At 32.9% G+C, this 25,285-nt stretch overlaps 1 long non-coding RNA gene and 1 pseudogene across 1 annotated transcript; both read left to right on the forward strand.

Moving 5' to 3' along the window:
- The window catches only part of LOC148598673 (kinesin-like protein KIF2A), a 69,458-nt pseudogene extending 61,224 nt beyond the window's left edge, over positions 1–8,234 (forward strand).
- Positions 8,235–14,858: 6,624 nt separating this feature from the next.
- On the forward strand, positions 14,859–19,133 carry LOC148598674 (uncharacterized). The gene is made up of 3 exons (XR_015918741.1): positions 14,859–15,676; positions 16,603–17,426; positions 17,879–19,133. It is a non-coding gene; the product is annotated as an uncharacterized LOC148598674 (long non-coding RNA).
- Positions 19,134–25,285: the final 6,152 nt, after the last annotated feature.

Consider the following 25,285-nt stretch of genomic DNA (forward strand, 5'->3'; position numbering starts at 1 on the left):
TGTTGGTTGTAAAACACAATGTACATTAAAACATCTTATTAAATATTACAGAATGTTGAAAAATCTATCCCGAAAGTGGACTTATTAGAACGTGAAAAAACAATCCTACAAGTTGCTCATATCAATAAGAGTTTGTATGGTCTGCATGTTTACACATTTACTTGATTTAAAGGGTTCTTAGGAAATGATGCTATGTGTACCTACGTTCAACATAGTTCTAACAGTGTCGTAATTCATGCAGGAAGTTCACGTACACTTTAAATTGATAAACGTTTAAAAACAAAATAGCTTAACCTTAATTTTTATATAACTGATAAGATAAGGAGTTCGAGGAAGTACATTTTAACAAATGATCTGCAGATAAGATACACACCTGTCTCTTAATATTTTGTATGATATTTTTTAACATCTCAGGGAACATTATATACTAAGGTAAATGCATAAGGAGAAACATTTATATAGGATACGGTATATTTTGCGGATCCTCAACAAGTCTTATACACTACAGTAACCCAAGAGCATATTTTTAAGAATACATTTAAATTCAGCTTTTCATAGTATTGTCATACATTACAAATATTAAACGAATAAACTTTATTTATGAGTTGTTGTCATACGAGGATTACCCCTGTAGGCATGAAAACAAAAATGCCATGCTTGTAGCAAATCGTTCTGTAGAAGGAAAAATCATGGAAACAAAGATTCGAGTGATCATCTAAAAGAACATAATTCAATGATAATGGCTAAACAAGGAAAATAGACACACACAAATAAGGAAAAAAAATAACAAAAAAAAACCACATAAAACAATGTAAATGAGCAAACCGGACTCCACTAAAACTCTGTACCACGGACCAGAAAATGTAAGCGTCCTCTACCCTTCTAGAAGCATTTGCATTTGCTCACAAAATATTAAGTCTGGTGTTAACGAAAGATAAAATATAAATGATGACGTAATGAGCAAATTCACGTGATGAAGACGGATATACCTTATCGATCCACGGGTTTATGAAGATGACCATTAAACTAAAGTATTGATGATATTTATCTTATAGAAACATAGAAAACTCTAATTGTTAGAAGTTGAGAGCAGTATGAATAGTCCGCGTAGCTTCCACAAACTCTGACATAACACACGAGTTGATATGAAACCTTCATACAGTTAATAAAGACAAATTTACAAAGCATGTGCATCTGTACAATAAAAAGAAAAAATATATAGGATGAAGTCACCATAACGGTATTACATGTAAATGTCAAATAACCAAAGGTAACAAAAAAAAAACAACCGGTCCATAGTTAAGAGTCAAGTCCATAACAGTGTAATAATCGATAAATCAATGGTCATATCATTACAAAGAATGATTTACAAAAAGCAGTCATAAAACATTTTTAAAAAGAATCTGTGTATTTTATTTATGATAAAGTCATAGCTAGGAGGCAATACGAACTTGATTTTAGCCTAACAGGAAGTCATACGGTTCGGACTTTATCGTACAAAGTTCTGTATTTCCGTATTTTCTACACTAAAAACTGTATAATATATGGTCATCCATAATTATTTAAATTCAGACACTAGATGTCTCGAAAAAGCCACAAGAGAGTAAACAGATCGTCCTGAATTTTTTTCAATATATCTTTATACATGTTATCAACGTCGTTGTCTTACAGATGTCACCTGCCTAATACATAGGTTATGCGTCATCACTATCTTAATGGAAAAAACAGCAATGGCAAATCATTTAAACAAATGTCACCACGATGAACTTCATCAAACAATCATCCCATGTGGCATTTGTGTTCGTTGCAACTTAAATTTCAGATTCCGTTGATGATGCAAAGACTGCATCAAGGTTATAGCATAATAAGCGTGTTTTTTAAGCGTCGTTTGCATTGTTTTTAAAAAATCCAGAAATATAAGATTTCTTTTGATCAATTTAAAATATTCTTAGTTAATAAAATTTACTTGATGAAATTGGAATGACTGGCGTTACATGTGACCATAAGTAAAGGTTGGCTTGGGATCTAGGGGGTCTATTTTGTACTATTTGTTTTGTTTCATAGGAAAAAGAGCATGGCAGGCGTCAATGAACATCCGGTCGTAATTATATTTCGTATTCTTAAATTTTGGTAAAAGAAATTAGCACATTTGGTTAAACAATTTTTTTGCACTTGGGGCTTTCCAAAAACAAATATATGCAAATGAGAACTACACATTCTTGATCGTTATGGTGTATCTATCTGCACCATGAAAACTGATTTATTTTACGATTCATAGCTGTCCTTGTTTGTCTACCCCGACTTGACTTTTTATGAGCAACTCGGCGGTTGTTTTTAGAAAAGCAGAGGATGATTACCCTACCGGTACACCTGGTCCATGCTCCCAGTTTTAAGTGGAGTCCGAGTTGCTCATTTGCTTTAGTCACTTTGTATGTACGATTTTAGTTACTTTGTGTTCTTTGTTGTGTATGTCTGTTTTCCATGCCTGGTCTTTGTCCCTGGATTACATTGTTTTGATTACCGCTATAACTTTGGTTCCCCTGATTACTTTTTACTTCCACTTTAAACAACTGGTCCATACTCAAAGTTTTTAGTGGAGTCCGAATTGAACTCGTTTACTTTTGTTTCTTTGTACATACTTTGTACATGCTTTTTGGTTATTTCATGTTCTTTGTAATTTGTGTCTTTCTTCCTGTATAGTCTGCATTTCATAAAGACATATTAAGCATTTATAATCCTGTACTTTTAGTTTCGGTACGATTATCAATATTTGTGTTTAGTTTGCATTGAGGCAAGATTTCGCACAAAACCATTACACTGTAAGAAATTGTGTTTTATCTGGCTCCGCTTAATTCACTGAAAAACGTTTTATCTTTCAGACAATATGATACAAATTACTCTGTATGGCGAAATTATTTTACAATGGTAAGATCCTCCTCAATTTGTGTATTATCAACATGTGTTAATATGATAATTACATTAAACAGGAAAATTTAAAAAAAAAAGAAACCTAGTACGTGAGTCGAGAGTAAAATCACTTCCCAATATCCTCAAATATGTAATAAATGATATAATACCCGGAATATCCTTGATTAAATTACAACAATGACGTGACTGGTTACTAAGCGAGTAAGTGGACTGGTACAAAACAACAAACAACAAACAGGATAATGATAAAGTATTACATTCATGCATGTGACATTTAAGGAATGACTGTTATATTTTTTCAGTCTATGAAGAAATAACCTCAATCATGTGGTGCACATTAAATAATCTGCATAACAAGTTAATTTTAAGTATGCACAAAGTGCATTGGGATTATTTCGAACAGATCGAAACAAAATTCCATTTAATTTGATTCAGTATCAAAATTCAACGATTACATCACGAAAATAGGTTGATGAAGTCTCCGTCACAAAACAAAATTAATTTGGTTTTTGTGATGATGGACAATTTTTTGTATCCAATCGAAAAGCGTGTTACTTCGAAAATTAAATTATGAATAGATATCAATGATGGAAACAGTATTTTATCTCAAATGTGTCTGATCTTGACATAAACGTGTTATTGACTAACAAGTAAGTTACTTGACTTTGATAATTAGTCATCATTAGCCAGTGTTGGTCACTTTTTTTCTTTAGTCACAATATTAAAAGCTCATTCCGATTTCGCATTAAGTTAATATAATTAACTTGCATTTTAAATGTATGTTAAATGATAAGTGATCCAGTTTGCTTGTGATAACGTTAACGATATCAATATTACAGTGAAAACGCGTTTATATAATATCACAAACGATATAATTGCAAATGAGAAAGTCATCAACCAAATACCAAGCAACGATTAATTAAACTTCTACATGTCACATGTAATAAGTCCCAAAATAAATGATGTGTAACTACTCATAAAAGACGATATGATTTCCTACTCTGAATATGATAACGTGTGTTTATGTTGTTAGCCATAGTCTAAGTAGTTTTAACTCTAACAAAAAGTATAATTTATCAATTACAGATAAAAAGACAAGTGTATGAAAAAGAAAATGTTGAAGTCTATAGACTATAAACTACTTACAATTAAAATAACGTTTTAAATTCACAATATGAATAAAAAGTATGATCCAAGAAGTTTGGCTTAAAATCAAATGTCGTATCATGTTTATATATGACATTCATATATATATATATATATTACTTAATGGTCATTAATATATATATATATATAAATATATTACTTAATGGTCATTAATATACATTACAAATAATTTAAAATAAATAAAGTTAATAATGAAGTGTCTACTAAAAGTTAAATTGAATTTCAAAATCTCTTTTGTAACAAACATAAAACTAAAATAAAGAACAATCCAAAACGAATATTTTTTCTCTCTGGTCTTGTGTTTGAAATTTTCTAATTTATTTACTTTGCCAACTTTATCATTCATTATTACAAATAGAGGCTTTATAAGTACAACCGTAAATAGGTAATAATCATATTTTGTTCTTGAGTACATTATTGCGACGATAAATTATTAGCCTTTAAAGTAAAATATCATTAACTTTCAGGGTAGCTTTGCCAACAACAACAATGCTTAAACCTTTTCCCTTTATTTAAAAGGTTTATACTACCGATTTATTATATTGTTAATGCTGTACTTTAGAACTGAGATTTTAATTAGCGTGTAAAGTGTGATTTGTTCTGTTTGGGATCACTAGATTAACAAGGTTCGATGAGAAAATGTGTAAAGAATCTGCAATTCCATCAGTATAACTTATGGTTTTGGCATTTTAACTTCTTTCAACATGTTGTCCCGTGCAGGTCCGGGTGTGAAAAGAATAGGCCTGCAGCAGCGCTAAGCTTGTCATAAAAGGCGACTAAATAGTGCTCAGATACCTAGCCAGGGGCTAGGCGCTATGCCCACAGAGCAACTGGGTGGCGTGCCCCAGGTGGTAGAATGGGGTACCCCTGGCGTGTGTCATGCTGGGGTTGTCAGGCTATAATACGGAAAACCTGACCGCAAACCATAGTGGTGTACCACGTTCCTCGCACGTTAAAGAACCCTGCTGTGGTATTCGATAGGAGTAGGAATCTTTGCGCCCCGCCACAGGAGGCTAAATTGCCCTACCCTACCCATCCCTCCCTTTTATCTTGTGGCAATCAAAATTTGTCGACGCTATTATCCTTGTGTCCCATCCCTTTTATCATATCATCATCATATCATGTTCATTTTATCATCCATTTCATGTTCATCGCCTGAATATAGCTGAAATATTGCTGCTCGGGCGTTAAACCCCAACAATCAATCAATCAATATTTCAACATGTTAAGATTAGCTTTACACTTTGTTTACTTATCTGAATCAATGTGTTAACGTGGTTATAGCAATTATTCATATATCTGTGTAATATATCTATTATACTGAATGCATAATATAAATTTAATATGTCTTACAATAATATCCATAGGTAGACCACCAATTTTCATATTTATTATCAATTCGTTCATTCAATGTACATATATATCAACACATTCTTCCGTGCACATGACATTTTATACTTCCTTGAACTCTAATAACATAAATTGTCATGAGTTAACGGGCTGTCTGGGATTGCGGTACAAGTTTTGTGTCGTAAACAAAATTTATATATATACGTTTTAAATAGAATTTACAAATCAAAATGAAAGATAAGATAAGTTTTGTTGTATATCGTGCATTAAATTCTATAGCTTAGCATTATGACACATACACAACGTTCGAACACTTATACAAGATAGTTAATTCTTTTTTATCCAGTAACATGTATGGATTCTCTGAATTTTATATGAATTTTATATTACCGATTTAAGATGCTTTCCATGTAAACATCAGGCATGTCATACGATGAAGGTAGCACAGAGCAAATTTTATCCCGCTGAATTTTGTTCCAATGTAATTTATATATCATATGAAATAAGTGAAAAACTTTTGAAAACAAATTGTTTCATATGCCACTTTCTGCCCGGATTTTGCATGGACTCCGTAAAAATATTTACAACTTAACTAAGCTGCTCCACATTCTTGACACAATATAGCTCTTTAAAGGTGTAAACTTACTACTGTACACTGTATACCGTCCATCCATGCCCAATTCTTCCCATCCTTATTCCTCCTAGAGATTCCCTACCTTATAGAAAAAGTCAAATCCTCAATGCATTTTTCCGAATCAATTTGTTACAAAATCAGATAAAATTGTACATGTTTAAATACTTCAACATTTATAATGTTATTTTAAATGAAATGTGATATATTTTTCACATACATAACTACTTTAAACACATAACTGATTTCCCCATTCGAAATCTCCAACTCCCATACAGTATAAAAAAAAACCATTCCCGATTTACCCATTACAAATCCCCACCCCCCCCCCCCTATATACCAAAAAATGTGTTCCAAATACAAGTAATGTACGGATTTGAGGAGTTTTCTAAATAGTAAAGTGCTCGATTAAGAAAGTAAACCTAGGGGAGGGGACATAACTCTTGAAATCATGATATGTTTTCATCATATTCAATTTTACCAAAGCCCAGCAAGCTTTTCTATGAAACAGAATAAAATCAGTCCAAGTTTCTTTGAAGCTTGCATGAGATTTATATAGAATGCTGAATAGAAACGTTCCATTGATTTGTATGAGTTGTGTCCCTTACCCTAAGTCTACCTCCTTAATGCAAGTTAGAATTGTGTTGAAATGTAAAGCGATTTGAGAAAGAATCTGTTTTCGACAAGTTTTCTGTTTAAGTGTGTGACAAAACATGTTTTAATGTAGTATGTAATTTCATACAAGACCTACTTAAATCTGAATTTTACAAGATTTTCGTCTATTAATGGTTCAACTATACAGGATGCATTTCAATATGTAATTACGTGTTAGACGAAGGTAAACGGAATATAACTGATATTTCAATATGTAATGCTGGTGTAGAAGAAGAACATATGCAGAGTGAATATTTCTTCATCGGTTATAATTTTTGTGTAAACCTTTGGATAAAACATTTAGACAGTTCTGAGATAAATACATATCACTTTACCAATAATGTTAAAATAAATTGTTATTTGTCACACATTCTATGATAAAGACAATAAAGATATTACCACACTTTTCACAATTATAGGGTTTTCAATTTACAACCAATAACACAAAACATGTACGTGATAAGCGATAAAGGATGGTACATGGATGTCAACGTGTTTGATATATTTTAAAAAAGAAGTGTATAATTGCTGCAAAATATAAAATTTTCTAAACAATTATTTTGAAAAATCGATTTATAATTTTATGCGCTTATAAATGTAGATTGTTTTGTTTGATTATTGACTATTCGTACCATTGATAAATACTTAAGAATTCACACGAATAATTCACTCTTAGCCTTGGCACTGAAACCTACTTTTTAACAAGCTTGTTACAAAATTTAGAAAAGAGACTAACGTAAAATATTTTCTTTTCATTACCAATGAATACAAATTATCAATATCGGAAGCACAAAAGAGAAATAACTACCCAGCTGGAACACTTTAGTCAATATGTTTATACCCTTATGGAAATTGTGAGTGATTGTACTGATACATTTTGCAGAGATATGTCAATTTTAAGAAATTTGATTGAAATATGTGTGAAAGCCATCCGCTTGATAGTTACATGGGAAAAAAAGCATTTTAGTCAATAATTTTATACTCTTATGGAAATCAAAAGTCAATGCACTCATAAATTTAAATCTATGTCTTCCAGCATCGATTTTAAAGTCCATCTTGTTCCTATGCATTTTTTTCTAACAGTTCTTCTCATAACCCAGTCAATTGCAACTAAGAATAGCATGGGTGACAAAATGCTTCCCCGTCGTACTCCCCACTTGTTATGTTGAACCAGTTTGTAATTGAGTTATTATTCATGATACTTCATGAAAAGTGGTTGTAGAATCTTTTGATAATGTATATAAATTTATTTGGACATCCATACACTTTAAGTATTTTCCGTAGGTTTTCTCTATGGGTGCTTCCAAAAGCATTTTCAAAGTCGACATAATTTATATGGACTCTGCTAATCCACTAAATGTACTGTTCTATAATGCTTCTTAAGGTGAATATATGATCAATACAGCCTACACCAGATACACATCCGGCCTGCTCATTACTGATGACGTCATTTATAGCATTACTGAGGTCTCATACATATGAATTTGCAGAAGACTTTGCTTGACACAGACAACAGGGTAATACCACATAGGTTTGTACATTCTGTTTTATCTCCTTTCTGTGGAAGACCATTTAACCAGTCGGAAGGCAGTTCTTCATTGGCTCATATCTTATTGCAAAATTTCGTACAGTTTATCTGCAATTATCTTGAGATCTGATTTTAACATTTCTGCACTGATATTTCACACTATACCTGGAGCCTTGTTGCTCTTTAAACTTTTTATTGCTTCAAGATTTCATTTATGGTTTATGTTTTTAAATTGTTTCGAATGTTTCAGCGTTCGGAGTATTTTTTACTGTATTTGGCTATTACTCTTTCTAATCTTGCGTTTTTCTGTTTTAAAAGTCTTTTCTGGTTAATTATCTTCCATGCATCCAGTTGTATTGAGTTTTTGTTTGACTTTGTCATTGTACCAAGCACATCTGCACTGGTTTGTATGTTGTGGTCTCGATATGCTCTCCAGTTATTTTCCAACTTTCTAGTATATCTTCTAGTGTCTGGAACCTATTTTTTTATTATCAAGGTGAACTTTGTCTGAGCACCTGGATGTTTCAGTCTTGCTGTTAAGTACTTCATTCTTGTTGGTTCTGATCTTTTCATAACTTTTCTTAGGTTGATTCTAAATTTTACTTGTAGTAGGACATGGTCACTACCTACGTCATCACCTCGTCGAACAATGACATTTACTTATAGGAGAGAGTTAATGGTTCTAGTAAGAGCCTATTTGATATTGTAAGACCGTCGGTTTTTGCTATGGGAGTTTTTTCACTAAGCTATTTGATATACTATAATATATATACTAGACGTGGATCTTCAGTTTAAGTTGTCAATTAAGTTTGTACCCAATGAACGTACTTAACTGTTCCAGATGTAGTTTTTCGGTTTTTTGTTTTGCTTTGTTTTGTTTTTTGTTTTTTGTTTTTTGTTTTTTTTTTTTTTGTTTTTTTTTGTTTTTTGTTTTTTGTTTTTTTGTTTTTTTGTATTCTGCTCTAGGTATATGGGTCCTAAACGTAGTTGGCCTATTCCACCAAAGGTCTTCCCAGGGGCGGATCCAGGATTGTCTCCGTTTCCCGTTTATGATGATATGGTCTATTTGATTGCTGTCTCTACCATTTGGTGATATCCATGTTTTTTGTGTATGTCATTGTGTGGAAATATTGTGCCACCTATCACATAGTTGTTCATTTCACAGATGTCAACCAGTCTTTCTCCGTTGTAGTTAATAGTCACGCATCCATGTTTCGCCATTGACTCCTCTCATCCTTCATTTAAGCATCCAAATTTTGCATTCAGTTCTTAGAATTATCAGGCGCACATCATGCATTTGTACTTTATCTATTGCCTTCTGCAGTTGTTGGTAGAGGGTTTCGTTCTGTTCTTCCTCTGCATCATTTGTTGGTGCCTAAAAGACTATTATTGATGTCTTCGCATATCTTCAACTGAATTTTGCTGCCATTTGTCTATCATTGATTGGCTCCCATGCTATCAGGCTTTTCTTTGTTGTTTGTGTCATGATGATGGTAACACCTTCTCTGTGCTTGTTATCCTTTCGTCCTTAATATATGTTGGTATTGTGAGAATTAGTTGTTACTATTCCATTTTCTACCCATTTGCTTTCATGGACACCAAGAATTTGAATGATGTATTTCTTCATCATTTTTTTTAATGTAATCCTTTATCAGAACAATAATGCTTTAGATGGTCTAGTCGTGCTGTGAGCAGTTATTACAAGGTGGAGCATATAAGTATATGACAATCGCGTATTGTAAACTTTCGGTTCATATGTGGCAACATCCCTTCACTACCTGCGTATGGAGTTTCATATTACAAATCATATGTTATGCCAAAACTTGCTGTAACTACCCATACTTTTTGTATCGCCCAAGACTTATGACAATTAGGCTTCAGGAGCAGGGCTTTGTTGCTACAATATTGATGTCGTCATTACAGAAGTTTTATGCTTGTCATCATGATTTCTTTTATCGTTACGGTGCATCTATCTGCACCATGATTGGCTCAACATGCCATCGTTTTCATTTTCTCTTTCGTCTACTCAGGGCTTGACTTTTTATGAGCACCTCGGGGGTGTTTCTAGAAAAGCAGACAGCATTTGTCATACTAGTGCATTTGATTCATGCTTCTGGTTTTTAGTGGAATCGTGGCTGCTTTTTAATTGTGTGACTTTAGTTTTATTAGTTTTTGTTGACTTTAAGTATTATTTTAGTTATTTTATATTTTTTGTTGTGTGTGTCTTTTCCGTATAACATAACGATAAAGTATTTTATTAAGTGCAATTGCTTATTCAATTCAATTTCAATTTCCTCTAATAAGAAAATGCACATGAAACGTTTCTTAACAAGAATGTTATCATTGTGGATATTACGTAGCATACTGTAGCTTTTAACATTTCACATGCAAGTTGGTTGTTTTATTTACTGAGATACTGTTGAATTAAGGCACATCTTTACAAATTGTTTATGGCGTACTCAAATTCTTCCTTTAAAGAATACATTCAAAAAATTAAAATCTCAATGTATTGTTCTATTTTATAGCTTGCAATCTTATATAGGAGCCAAATACATTTTTTAGTGCAAATACAGAACAAAAAAATCATTTTATTGCTTATGTTTTTTTCCTAAAGCTGCAATCGAAGAAGATTTTTAGAATGTTTTTAATGACACGTTTGAACCTACTTTATTTGTTTATACATTTATTGAATTATATAAAATTCCAATTTTACAATTAGCCATTCGAAATTCCTTTTTTAGTACTTTTAACCTCTATACTCACAAATGTCAAAGAGGGTCTACAGTCCTACTACAATACTTGTCACTCATTATCAATTCAATGTGGATTCTGAAAAATTCGAAAGATCTTTTGGAGACTATCAGTTCAAGACTATTATCTGAATCTAATACCATTAAAACCTATGATTTTTCAACACTGTATACTTCTATTCCACATACTCAGTTAAAAAAATATACATCGTTGTTTTTCCAAAAAAAGATGGTACACCTAGATACAAATATATATATATCTTGGTAGAGATCCCTCATTCTTTTTAAGAAATAATTCCAAATCATCTTCCAAATATACAGAGGAAGATGTTTACAAAATGTTGGAATTGACAACATATTTGTCCAGTGTTGTTGACGTGTTTTTCAACAGACGGTCGGCATTCCAATTGGAACAAATTGTGCTTCTTTACTTGCTGACCTTTCCTTCTCTCTTATGAGGCTGACTTTGTACCTGATCTAATCCGAAAGAAAGAATATCGTTTAGCTTGATCCTTTAAACTCAGTTTCCGCTTTATAGATGACGTATTATCTTTAAACAATCCTAATTTCGGGGATTTGATACATCGCATCTATCCCAAAGAATTTGAGATAAAGGATACTACAGACATTGTGAAGTCTTACACTTAGAAATCGATGGTAAAGGAAACTATTGACCAAGCTTTACGACAAACGTGATGATTTTTCATTCAAAATTGTCAACTTTCCTTTCATCTGTGGCAACATCCCTTCAGCGCCTGCGTATGGAGTGTTCATATCACAACTCATACGTTATGCAAGAGCTTGCCGAAACTACGCAGACTTTTTGTATCGCACTAGAACTCTAACAAATAGGCTTCTGGAACAGGGTTTTAGTGCTACAAGATTGAAGTCATCACTACAGAAGTTTTATCATGAACTCGTTGATCGTTATGGTGTATCCATCTGCACCATGAAAACTGATTTATTCAACGGGTCATAGTTTTCCTTTTCTCGTTTGTCTACCCCGGACTTGACTTTTTATGAGAAACTCGGCAGGTGTTTCTAGAAAAGCAGAGGACGCTTGCCTTACCAGTGCACGTGGTCAATGCTCCCAGCTTTTAGTGGAGTCCGAGTTGTTCATTTGCTTTTGTTACTTTTTAGGTATGATTTTAGTAACTTTATGTTCTTTGTTGTGTATGTCTGTTTTTCATGTCGGGCCTTTGTCCCTGCATTACATTCTTTTGATTACCGCTTTAACTTTGTAAATATAAATAATCTGTTTCCATGGAATGTTCATTTTAAATTTTGATATATATCTTCAGACATAAAGATGAGCAATGGGGCTATGGGTAATCAAAAAGTGCGTGTTCAATATTACCTTATCAACATAAATTCTATGAATTTACTTTAACATTAAAACTATTGTTCGTAAGCATTCTTGTGATATTTAAGATCAAAGAACCAGTTGTACACATCGAACTCGACCCCCTTCCGCATTCTCGAACTCCATATGCTATTAAAATGTGAAGTTAAGTCAGTAACGTATTACCAAGGGCAGAGTTGTATTTCATTCGATAGGACAGTTTAAAAATTTTAAAATCTTTCTGTACGCAGTTCTCTTATATGTTAAATAAGGCTGCCCTGTGGTGTGAAGGTTTCTTCGTTGTTCATTTAAGATCGATGGATGGCCATTTGCTGATATTTTCATCCCAGTGGTGTTGTAGTCTCTCTTTCATATTCACCATACCTATTATCGTTAAAAATATAACAATGCGAGTTATATTGAAGGTTAGAAAAATCAAACACCTCAATTCAAATAGTTTTGTTAAGTTCAAGAATGTTGGACCATCATCTTCAATGACTAGGCTTTGAAGTAATAGACAAACCAAGTTAAAGTTTCTTGAATGCTTGAAGGCATGTTTCAGAAAAGATGAAATGTAACGCATGCAATGTTTGTTTGTTATTCATGTCCACGTATGTATAAATATCAGAATAGGCCAAACGATATTTGAAATATTAAATAACAAGCATTATATTTACAAGGATATTGTAATTAGTAAGAATATGATACAATAATCATCAAGGTGAAATACTCGACCATTTCTTGCAATGTAGTTTAATGTAGAAATTATGACTGTCTTGTAGTAATATCGATTTACCGGGACGGTGTGCATTTATTTTATTTTGTTTTTGTTATTATTTTATTTACAAGGTTGATATATGTATTTAAGCATTAAAATGTGTTCACATTATTCTACATTATTAACAACATTCTTTTGTTTCATATGGCAATAATTACGTTCTAAGTCAAATGAGCCACATATGTGTAACGTATGGATTGCATGATATGGTAATCGTATATCTTAGTTTACAAATGATTATTTTATGATTTTCATATGTATCTATTCCAAAATAAAGATATTACAATGATATGATTATCATAACTATGTGGCATTATAATGTTTGTTCTTTTTTTTTCTTGTGTGTGTCTGTTTTCCTGTCTAGTCTTTGTCCTTGGAATGTGTACTTCATATTTTTGCTTCAATCTTGTTTTCCTTGCTTATTTTTGAATATGTTCCTGCGTATTTAAAATGCTACACTGCTGATTTTCTTCTTTGAGTTGAATTAGTTATAAACAATATCTATGGATTGTTATTGTTAAGATGTCATGATAGTTACCCTTGATTAAATAACATCCTGACATCATGTATGTATAAAACATTGATTGGCGTACCCCGATTTCAAATAACATATTTAAAAGAGTAATCAAGAGAACGAAGGTTATAGGGTAATTAAAAAAATGTAATCCCGGGACAAAGACCAGACATGGAAAACTGACATACAGAACAAAGAACAAAAAGTAACTAAAATCATACATACAAGGTAACAAAAGCAAATGAGCAACTCGGACTCCACTAAAAACTGGGAGCATGGACCAGGTGCACCGGTCACTGCGGGTATCGGTTGCTTGGATTTAAATGAAAACTAGTTTGCCTTGTGATATTTCTTCTTTTAAAGAATTTATACACAAAAATGTAGCATTCTTTTACATTCCAATATATATCTATGTTTATGATCAAGCACGTCAATATAATTGATACTAAACGGGTAGATGTATCAATACATACTTACTTAATACTTTTCGGTGTGATTAAAATAAATTTATTTTTGTAATGAAGTATATTTGTAACAAATAAAGCACAATTATATATTAATAGTATAATTCGTTTATCTTAAGGCTTTCAAAATATCATCTTTTGACTGTTTTAATTGTTAAGTTGAACTTTGCTCTTAATCACAGAAAGACATGTCTATACATTTTCCAATCAAGCGACAGCAGGGGAATTCACATGATAAAGGGCAGACAATGAAAATAACTATTAGTTCAGGAAGAATAGTTAGTGGATCCCTCAAAAGAACGAAATTTTAACTTAAGAATCCTTGATATATAAGATAAAATCTCAATCAATTAGAATTGTAAGAGTGAACAAAGGCAGTCACGCACTGTACATATCCTTTGAGATATAGAAAATTATGAAGGAGTAATCAAGGGAATCAATATTGTTGTGGAAATCAGTAGAATGCAATCCAGGCACCAAGACCAGAAAAGGAACACAGACACATACAACAAAGAAAGTAAAATAAGGAAAATAATACGTATAAAGACACAAAAGTAAGTAAACACTATAAACTTGGAGCATGGACAAGATGCAGTGGTTGGGTAAGCGTCCTCTGACTTTCTAAAAACAACCTCCGATTTGCTTATAAAAATTAAAGTCTGCAAAAGTGCATCTGGAAAATTCCGAAAGTTGAAAAAAACGTTGGTGAATAAAAAAAAACTGGGTGTAAGCTTTTTGCAAATCGTGTCACAAACGCAGGTTTTTATTTTATGGGAAACTCAGATAATATGAGGCGTAAGGCTAGCCATATTAATTTGACTTCGAATGACGATCCATGAACGAATAAACCCAAATTTAAATTGTTTACATTCAGAAATTAATAGTGTTCGGATTTCAGCGCCATTTGTTGAGATAAATTGTTCGTCTCGATATACTTACAAATGACAGGTCAAAAGACTAAAAAAACAAAGTTACTAGAGACTGCAAAGAACATATCTAGTGCAACGGTTTCTGAAGACATAGATACATATAACTCGCACACTAGTCAATGTATATCTAATGGAATAACTGTTTTGACATGAAACGTGAAAAGATGCAAGGAATGAGACCGTTTCTATCACCTTACGTATACGCATTTGCCTAAAATACTCATTCTAGTCAAAATCACCTAAGCGCTAGATTTTCGCGAAAATAACAAATAATGCAAATAATTTGACAATTGAAAATTTAGAAGTGCTTCAAATATGGACACAGTTGACGACATACAATATTTAGGTATCAGTTAAGAAAATCGTAAAGTATCCACATTATGCCCTAGTGCAGGTGCATATCAGTTCCTACCATCATTATAGATTGTTTATTTAGACAAGACCCCAAAAATGATGTCCAAGACTGTTTTTTTTATGCTGCAAGAAATGCTTAGATTGAGCTGGAGGTCTAAGATACTGGGATGAAGGTGATGATCCATAGGTAGAAGATGTCCGATGGTTTCTGAAACATGTGCATATGTACTTAGAAAAAGGGTTCTGAGTTTATCAGATGTGTACAAGAAAAACACCTACATGTAATGGTAAGAATATCATTTGCAATACAACGTTCGTATTCAAAAGAGATGTATTTATACCATCTTCATTTAAGGCACACATATTTGTGTAGTTTAAATACTACACATACAATTTCCAGTTCACAAATATTGTCTGGATACATTTGTACAAGTCATATCTTCAGTTATGTACTTGCATGTTCTTAGTGCCTTTTCTGTCTTTAAAGAAGTTTGTTTGGTAGGGGCATAACTTAGCCTCAAAAACAAAGTCTACTTGAAAAAAATTTTATGTTGTTTCTTCGGCTCTTTTAATGTGTTTATAGCTGATTTGATTGATTTATAGTAATAATTTGGTCATGTATTCCCTTCAAACTTGGCGGCTGAGATTGGGAAATATGTTAAAAAGGCTTGAAAACACCAAAGTTTGTGCAGTTTTTTCACTCTTTAAACAATGGTCACATGCGTGTTGACTCTCGTGTTTCAAATATTTTGTGTATAATTGTCAGATACACCTCGCGTAAAAAAAATATCTGGTGTCAGGAGATGTGTGGCCACTTCCGTTTCAAACAAAAACATCTTAAAACCATCTTGAAATTGAAAAAAAAATGTTAAAAGTTAAAGGTTTTTGTAAAATTTACATAAATGCACATTCTTATTCCTCGAATAACGCCGTAAATATCCTAAAAGATATCTTATATTCAGTTTTTCCGACCATTTTACAATACCACTACTTCCTAAAAATCAGCTTTGATAAAATGTCACTTTGTAAACCGGTAAATTTTTTCACGTGCCAGAAACGAAACTTTGCAAATGAGTATACATCAACGTATTTTTCGTTTTCAATGACTCGATTTGAAAACAAAATAAAAGAAAAAAATATGTATTGTTTGTAGATACTTATTAAATGACTGTAGGTTATGTATTAAGTCATTTGTTTGGTTTTTTTATTATAGAAATAACGCATATGCTGTGCATTGGAGATTATCCATGTAAAATTATCGGCCTTGGTCGTTGCAATAACTTCGAAATTACACGTTTTATGTAATACACAGATAAAACAATATCAGCTACAGATATTAGGACCGTGTTATTAGCAGATAGTCTCAAAGACGCGGTTTATCAACTACTAGTAAGTCTAAACATACAACACAAGAACCAGCTTATTGGGAAACTTCCAAATATACGTCGTGTAGAGTTACACTGGTCTTAACAAAAGAAACTAACTGGAAAAGTCGTCGAAGGGAAGCAAGAGAGGTTCTGCTGGTACGAGACCACAATTATCTGCCGTTAGCTTTTATAGTTTCTATAATAATAGGGCATTTTTCAAAAAATTTTTAGAAACACTTCCTTTCAAAATTTCTCATACTTTTTGTGCTCAAATGGAAGAGGAATAATGAAATTATTTTAGTAGATGTGTTGAAATGAGAAATTTGACATTTAGGTTGTGATTTGGTGAGGTCAAAAAAGGTCAAGTTTGTGACATCCAGAAGCCATTTTGGGTCATTTTTTAGGGTATCTCTGTGTTTATGCATAAAATTTGAAAAAATAATGGTAAATTTTTTTATATTTTTTATATAAGTTGTTGGAAGGTTCAAATTAACATCCCTGAAAATCTGAATTGAATTGCGCCGGTGGAATTTTTTTAAATTACAGAAAGGCTATAAAGAAGACAGTGGGAAAATTAATTGTGGTTTCGTGCCTGCTATGGAAATACGTTCAAGTCAAAGATCACCTGGTGATACGTCAAACAGTATTGACCTGGCATCGGGTATTCACGGTAAGGCATAATGATATTTGTTTACACAAGATTGATTTAAAACGAGTAATTTACAACATATAAAACTGATTTGTTTTTCATTTAACAAGGTAACATAACTGACAAATTAAAGGTGGAAGAATTTATCAGCTTCTGTTTTCATATAATAAAACCAAAGGGTGAAAGTAGAGGCGAAACGACCCGAAACTAACGGAAACGGGGGTAAAACAACCGAGATGGCACACATGATTCGGGGTAAAACAACTCGGATTCCTTGAGTAGGTACAACTAAAACAAGAGACAGATTTTGACATTTTAAACATACTTTGGTACAGACTTTGCATCAGCGTAACATCTTATGTAATATGGGTTGACATTGAGCTTAATCAATTATGAGGAAGATTGAACAACATTTATTTGTTTCAACATGTGTTGTTGGTATAAATGACATTTTCTGTCGTTATTTTCCTTAGGTCGAGCAAAATGACTACGTCACTCTAAAGGAAGAAAATTATCAAAAAGGTCTGAGAAATATCCAAAATGCTCTGCAGATAGCAGCTGCACAAGCAGTTATTGAAATGGTATACTCGAATGAAAAGGTTCCACAAAAAATGTTTTCCGCGATAGAAACGGCCTACCCCAGCCAGTTCGAATGATATAAAAAAAACTAACAAGAAACTTGCTCATATTATAAGCGCTTCATAAAAGACTTTGCTAAGTTAGTAAAGTTACTGCAGAGGCCCCAAGAGAAAAATGTTGTCTTCGAATGGGACTAAGATTATATCATTGTAATAAATTCTCCCAGATAAGCACTTACCTCAAGTCTAGTGCTCATTCTCTTGAAAAGGAATTTATCTTGGCAACTGATGCCAGTGGTACTGTTACTAGTGAAGTACTGACACAAATTGGCGATGATGGCAAAGAACATTCAGTTCAAAAAAACTATAGGAAATCATCAAATAAACGAGAGAGACAGAATGGATTAACTCGCCGAGAACTATTAGACATTATACAGGCAGTCAAACATTTTAACTATTGTATATATGGTGCTCATTCACCAATCGAAAAGATCACGGCGTACTACTTACCTAGCTGTAAAACTTTAAAACCCTAAATGCCAGTTTGAGAGAGAGGCTTCTAAATGTAATAATTAATGATTTTATTATAAGCAATGCAATTGAATGGTAGAGTACTGTATGTAAACCAAAATGGCATGATATTTCACATCTGGTAATTTCCACAAAGCATACTGGAATCAGTGGGACAGACTAGTTCTTGCTGTTGGTACACCTTATCGTAAGTGGAAGAAGGAAGTGAAAGTATGCAGTATGTTTTCCCACATGTTCATATGAACCAAGTTTTAGAGTGCTTACATAATGATCCCCTAGCAGGTCACTTATCTTTTAAACGTATTCACGCAAAAATTCATCAAAGAGTAATCAAGGGAACCCACATTCTAGCGGATTCCAGGGATTAAGACCAGACATGCCAGATTACTGTAATTCACGTGGATAAGCACTTAAGAAGGCCTGTGTGTCTAAAATATATATTATTCAGTATTTTTATACAGAGATTTCTTCAAATCTGGATTATATATGTTAAAGGAGAAACGTATAATGATCCAATATTGAAAAGATAGGGAATCACCGTTCATTTAAAATATTGATAGATGATCTGTATTAAGTATATGTAGTAGTAACATCTTACTTGAACATCCTTTTTCATCTGTACCATCTCTACAATCATTATCGCCATCACATATCCAACTATAGTGAACACAGTTTCCATTACCGCACCAGAAATAGTTCCAATTACAGTCTTAAATTTAATATTTGATAGTAGATATACAATGTATAAACATGAAAAGGGTACAACCCACTTTTTTCGGCAATTAAGAAAGACAAATATCATTATTCCAGCAAAATATCAGTACATGTATAACCCTTGTTTATTTAAATACAAATGATCATTTTCTTATGGAACCGGTAGAAAAATATAACTAATCATATGGCTTCAGCTGGATGTGAATATTAATTTTAAGCAATTTTTTTAAAACCCAGTAGCTTAAAGAGCAATGCTTCGTCAGACTTTCTAATAAGAGAGAAAGGAAAACAAAGCGTTGGCAAACAGAGTATCTTATATTGACAAAAACAATTTGTTTAAAACTCACGTCCACAACCAAGATCCTCTTCCCCAAACTGCAATCTGGCCATGCGTCACAAGCCTAGCTACTGGAAACGCATTCATTGTCTAGCCATCGGCATTCGTCATCGCTATCACGAATAATGAACTTCATAAATGTTTAAGCGCAGGATGAAACATTTTTAAATTGGAATCTTATCCAGATGATGATAAAATGGTTTGGTTTCAGGCTATCAATTGATCATTCGGCCTAAATTTGGCAAAGAATTAACAACATTTTCCTACAGAAAAGGTTTCAAAGTCTCGGAACCATCCCCGTGGATCTGCCATTATATCATAATATATTTTATTATATTTCATAATGTATCTGAATATTTTTCAACATACTGTAAGAAAACAATGATGCACTTTTTTATGTTACAGGTTTTGCATTTAATTGTTCGTTTTGTCCCTAGTCTTTGTCACTGTATCATGTTCATCGATTTTTAATAATGATCTTGCTTTAACTTAGAATACTATTACTTATAACTATCATAATTTCCACCACAACGTTCGTCAGTATTATCTCCACAGTAGTCGTCACCATTACATATGTATCCCTTGTACACACAATTTCCATTTATGCATTTAAATTGATTTGAACTACAGGCTGTATAAAACAAATAAAAAAAAACAATGATACAGTGACGTTTCTTCCATGTGGTATATAACAAGAAAAGACAAATACCCTTTTGACCTATTGATGACTTTTAGGTTGATAATCATAAGAATGTTTTTTTTTTCAAATGCTTCCCAATAATGGAAACTGCTATTGATATTATTTCGTATATTTTTGTATGAATTTGTGTCATGTGAATTTCACGTGAAATGCACGTTAATTTCATGTGAAGCTCGATTGACATGAATTTCACGTGACAAATATTTGCCTGTATACTTGATGTTAGTGAAACCTGTCTAAATCAAGCTCTGAAAAATCCAAACACTTGTCTAAATCAGACACTTAGTAGCCTCTTTATATCATATTAGAATCTTAATGTAATGCATGTATGCATGTAAAAATTGTGTTTTTGGTTGTATCGAATTATTATCCATGGTGATGAGGACTGTGATTTCACATGGACCCATGGGTTCGCTGCCTTTTGGCTGCTTGAGAGATTTTTATAACAGGACAAATTAATAAAATTGTTTATGATCGTCAAAAATATGGGATCTTTAAAGTCCAAAGAAGGGAGGTTTAGTTTAGATAAATTTAACTGTTGCCAATTTCTCTGACAAATGGTAATTTTTGACGCGAACACATATAATATAATTAAAAGGCCATTTATTGAATGAAATCCATACATGATTTTTACAGACAAGGACAAAAAATCCGGCCAAGCGTCGCATCGGTATTCTGCATTGTAGCAGGTTCCGTCGTTACAATATGAATGAATGAATGAATAAATAATTTATTGAAGTGCAACCTGAATTTTTCATGTTCAAATACATAGATTACAGATATATTTCAGTCAGCCAGATAGGCTTACGAAGCACAGTCATATGTACACATTAAGTAGAAAATGAGGGTTCTATAAATTTAACGTCATTTGTTATAGGTGAAATAAGTTTGAATAAGCAAGTTTTTATATAACACCACGTCGTATATCTAAACAGTCTATGATATAGTTTGCAACAATTTTGGAATTATTCGTCAGCAGTTCTTTTAGCGCATTTAAAGGATGTTGTATAAGTTCATTTCGCCTAACTGCGTAACCAGAGCACAAAAGTAGGAAGTGGTTTTCGTCTTCAATGAGGTTAGAGTTACACACTTTGCAGAATCTACGGTCTAACGGAATATTGCGATAGCGGCCTTGTTCCACTTCTAATGGTAGTGTCCCGCATCGTATTCTGCCAATAACTGATCGCTGTTTCCTCGATAAACAGTTTTTCACATACGCTTCAGTACTAAAATCGGTCTTAAATAATTAAATGTTCTAAGTTTTGGCATGTCTTGAACTTTTGTATTCCACTCGATTTTGAAATTGTCTATAAGTGTAGTCTTTATTGAGTCAATAATGTACTTTGTCGATATCAAGTCTTGATTGTCTGTATGATCAAGTAAATTTGCCAGACCACTATTGTTCAAAATTGTTTTAACACTATTAAACCATGTATTTTTGTATCGTGCCGAAATCTCAACATCCCAACTAAACACTTTTCGACTAATTCTGGATTCCGGTAAGTTCATAAGTCTACACCACAATCTAATTGCGTTACACTGATTGTTTATATGTACTGGAGTCTATCCAATATCACCCGTTATTGCTGGAATCGGTGAGGTTTTCCCAACACCTAAGAAAGTACGAATAGCCCGATATTGAAGTCTCTCTAATACATCAAATCGTTTCAAACCCCAAACGCCTGACGCATAGTCCATTACGGGGATGACAGTATTTTCGTATATCTTTGCGAATGTAGCATAGTCCATGTTACCCATATGAAGATATTTGGAGGTTAACGATCCAAGTGCCCTGCTAGCCGCAACCGAGAGTTCTTTTACAGATATGTTGTAGTCTATATTTTCAGAGACTGTTAAACCAAGATAGCGATATCTATCAACGAAGTCAATTGCTGTATTACCAAGCATAAACGAGAAATCACATCTGTCAGTTGTTGTTTTACGGACATGCATAATCTTTGTTTTATCAATATTCACATGTAAACAGTTTAATTTTGTCCACTCATGTATGACGTCAAGTTGGCGTTGCAGACCGTATGGACTATCAGAGATAAACACAATATCATCCGCATAAAGTAAGCAGCTTATCATATCCTTTCCAACTTGAACGCCGCATGATAAATTGTTAATTTGTGGTACTAAACAGTCAATGAATAACGCAAAGAGCGTTGTATCAACTGAGCACCAATCGGTGAGTATCCCGGCAGACAAGCGGACAGCAGTTTTCAGTTTCGAATAAAGACATCTAATAGTATTGAACATATTTCCATGTATACCTGAACTTAAAAGATTATTCCATAAAATAGTATGGTTGACCGAGTCGAAAGCTTTGCTAAAGTCTACGAAACACAAGAAAGTATCACAGTTCATTAGTTTTCTATTACGCAAAATTGTACATAAGGAATAAATATGATCCAGACATGATCTGAGACACCTAAATCCGTTTTGATCTTCACTCAATAGATTATTGTTCTCAAGATATCTAACAAGTCTTTCATTCATTATTTGACATAAGACTATTTCCTCTGTATCCTAATGGATCACGGTAGTCCTTTTCATTCTTTAAAATCGGACAGATGATACTTTGGCACCACATATCAGGTACTATTCCATGTGAAAAACAAACATTATATAGTTCATGAAGAATGTTGGTTAGTTTGTCACTTTTCAAAATTTCATTTGGAACATTGTCGACTCCGACTGCTTTACTATTCTTTAGACCATGTACCGCACGTTTAACCTCTTCAATCGATATAGGATCGTTTATACTTTGTTGTTCAGTATCAATCGTTTCATTTGTATGGTTCAAACTTTCAAATTCTTGTTCTAACTGTGTGTTTAATTGTTCTAATTGTTCAATGAAATCATTGACCACATTCTGAATATCACCAGAAAAAAGTTTCGCGTATTCCTGTTTCCATCTAGACAGAATATCGTTTGGGTTATTACTTCCCGCCAAAATTCTTTCGGGTTCTTCTGGTTAAACGTTTTAATATTATCAAGTATTTGAGCCACATTCTTGTCGTAGACGTTTATCAAATTGTCTTCTCTTTATTTTAAACGTTTTTTTCAGTTCATTTTTAATCCGTCTGTCTTCTTTTAATTGTAGGTATTTTTTCTCAGCTTTGTTTGTTTCTATTAATAAATCTCGTAAATCATTGTTCCAGTATGGTTTAGCATTTCGTCGTTTACGTTTGTCCGAACTTGTTGTATAGTCTTCCTAGTCAACCTTGTTGTCCATTTCATGATGAATAGCTTCAATGAATGATTCGCATATAGTGTTAATTCTATCGTCAATATTGCGGATATCGAGTAAAGAGTCGATAACATTTTCGAGACATCGCATGCATCGTTCTCTGGTAAATTAGTCTTGCGGTATGTTTGAAACATTATATTTACGTGTTGATTGATATTTTATATTCGTAGTACCAGTGACGGTTTCGGTTGTATCTAATATGTTCTTTTTGAGTTGGTCATATTCTGAGATTCTAAATGAACAGGTACGTATAGAGTGATCCGGTAATCGTGCATTCGTCGAAAGTTGAACACCATTTTCAATTATCAGAGACGAAATCAGTTTTACTTCAAAGTTACAAACATTCGGAAGTACTGTATATGGGACAATCATATAGTCAACTACTGATTTCCCGATGGGTGAAACAAACATAAAATTGTCTTTCGAGTAATCCCCACGTCCGTTTAGCATACAGCAGTTAGAGTCCTTCAAAAAGTCTAGCAAATAGTCACCAAATGCGTTTCTTGTTTCGTCAATAGGAATAGGTTTTGGCAAATAGTCTAATGAATCATTAAAATCTTGGAGATTTCAAACTCGTCCATTGAAATCACCGCAAATGAAAATCGTACTATAAAGATACATCTGAGATAAAAGACTCATCGGAATCACATCCTGCAGAATTAAAGACTATAATATAATCATAAGGTTAAAAGGGGATGACTTAATTGTAAAATAACCACACAAATAAGAAATCAAGAACAAGTAACTAGAACATCAGAAATGCAAGTTCACATCTGTGTAAATTAAAAGCTTAGTTTAATTCATCAATTTCATCGTTTAATAATGCCGATTTTTATAGTTTATTGATTATAAACTTAAACCCGTTGTAAAATATAACGGTCGTATCGTGCTTTACCCTCTGTTACAAACATATCTTGCCTCCGTCTCGTTTGATTGATCCTTTAGCTGCTTTCTCTACTACTTCATTAGGGAGACAACTGGCTACCATAAATATGACGGCAGCAACTGATAAACGAAATACAATTATTTTCTTTTGGTTGTCACGTTGCATTCTGTGTTTATTCTGAAAAAGACGAAAATAATTTTACATGTACATGTATCATGTGTATATACATGTACATGTAGTTATTCGGCAAATAACACATTTTCACTTCCGCACATTCACCTAAAATTCCCGAAACCCAACAAAAAGAAAAAAAGAGTATATAGTAGAGCTTAACAGATTTAGGTATTTCTTCCCCACATCTAATGCAAGGCATTACAAACACATGTACATGTTATATCGGAGGAAGGTTTCATGTATACGTTACTTTCACTAGATTAGACATACATGTACACAATACGATTCAAATGATACAAAAATCCTCTTAAATAATAAAATCTCTACAGGACAAACAACACTCTTCGAAATTCAATTAAACCTTTTATACTATTGTCCTCAGCCCAAAATACAGCTGTCTTCAAGTACTCGGCCAATAAAATTAAATTTGTACAGCAAAAGTAATTCTAACTGGGATAACACATTTACTTTGATAAAAATATAATGGTAGGAAACTTCTTAGAATGGCTTGAATAAATTAACGTTTTTTACCCTGTATGACATGACTAATTAAAAATTTCAAGACATATTCAGAAGGTTAAAGGTAATTAGTTTAATCAAACAACATAATACATTAGCGTATACGCTGTAGTTTAACACTCAGCGAACAAGTTCGCTCATCAGTTACTGTTTTTGTACATATGTTCATACTGTATTCCGCCTCG

The sequence above is a fragment of the Perna viridis genome, chromosome 14 (genome assembly GCF_037379345.1).
Source record: "Perna viridis isolate PV_CMFRI_1.1 ecotype Kerala chromosome 14, ASM3737934v1, whole genome shotgun sequence".
NCBI classification, from domain to species: domain Eukaryota; kingdom Metazoa; phylum Mollusca; class Bivalvia; order Mytilida; family Mytilidae; genus Perna; species Perna viridis.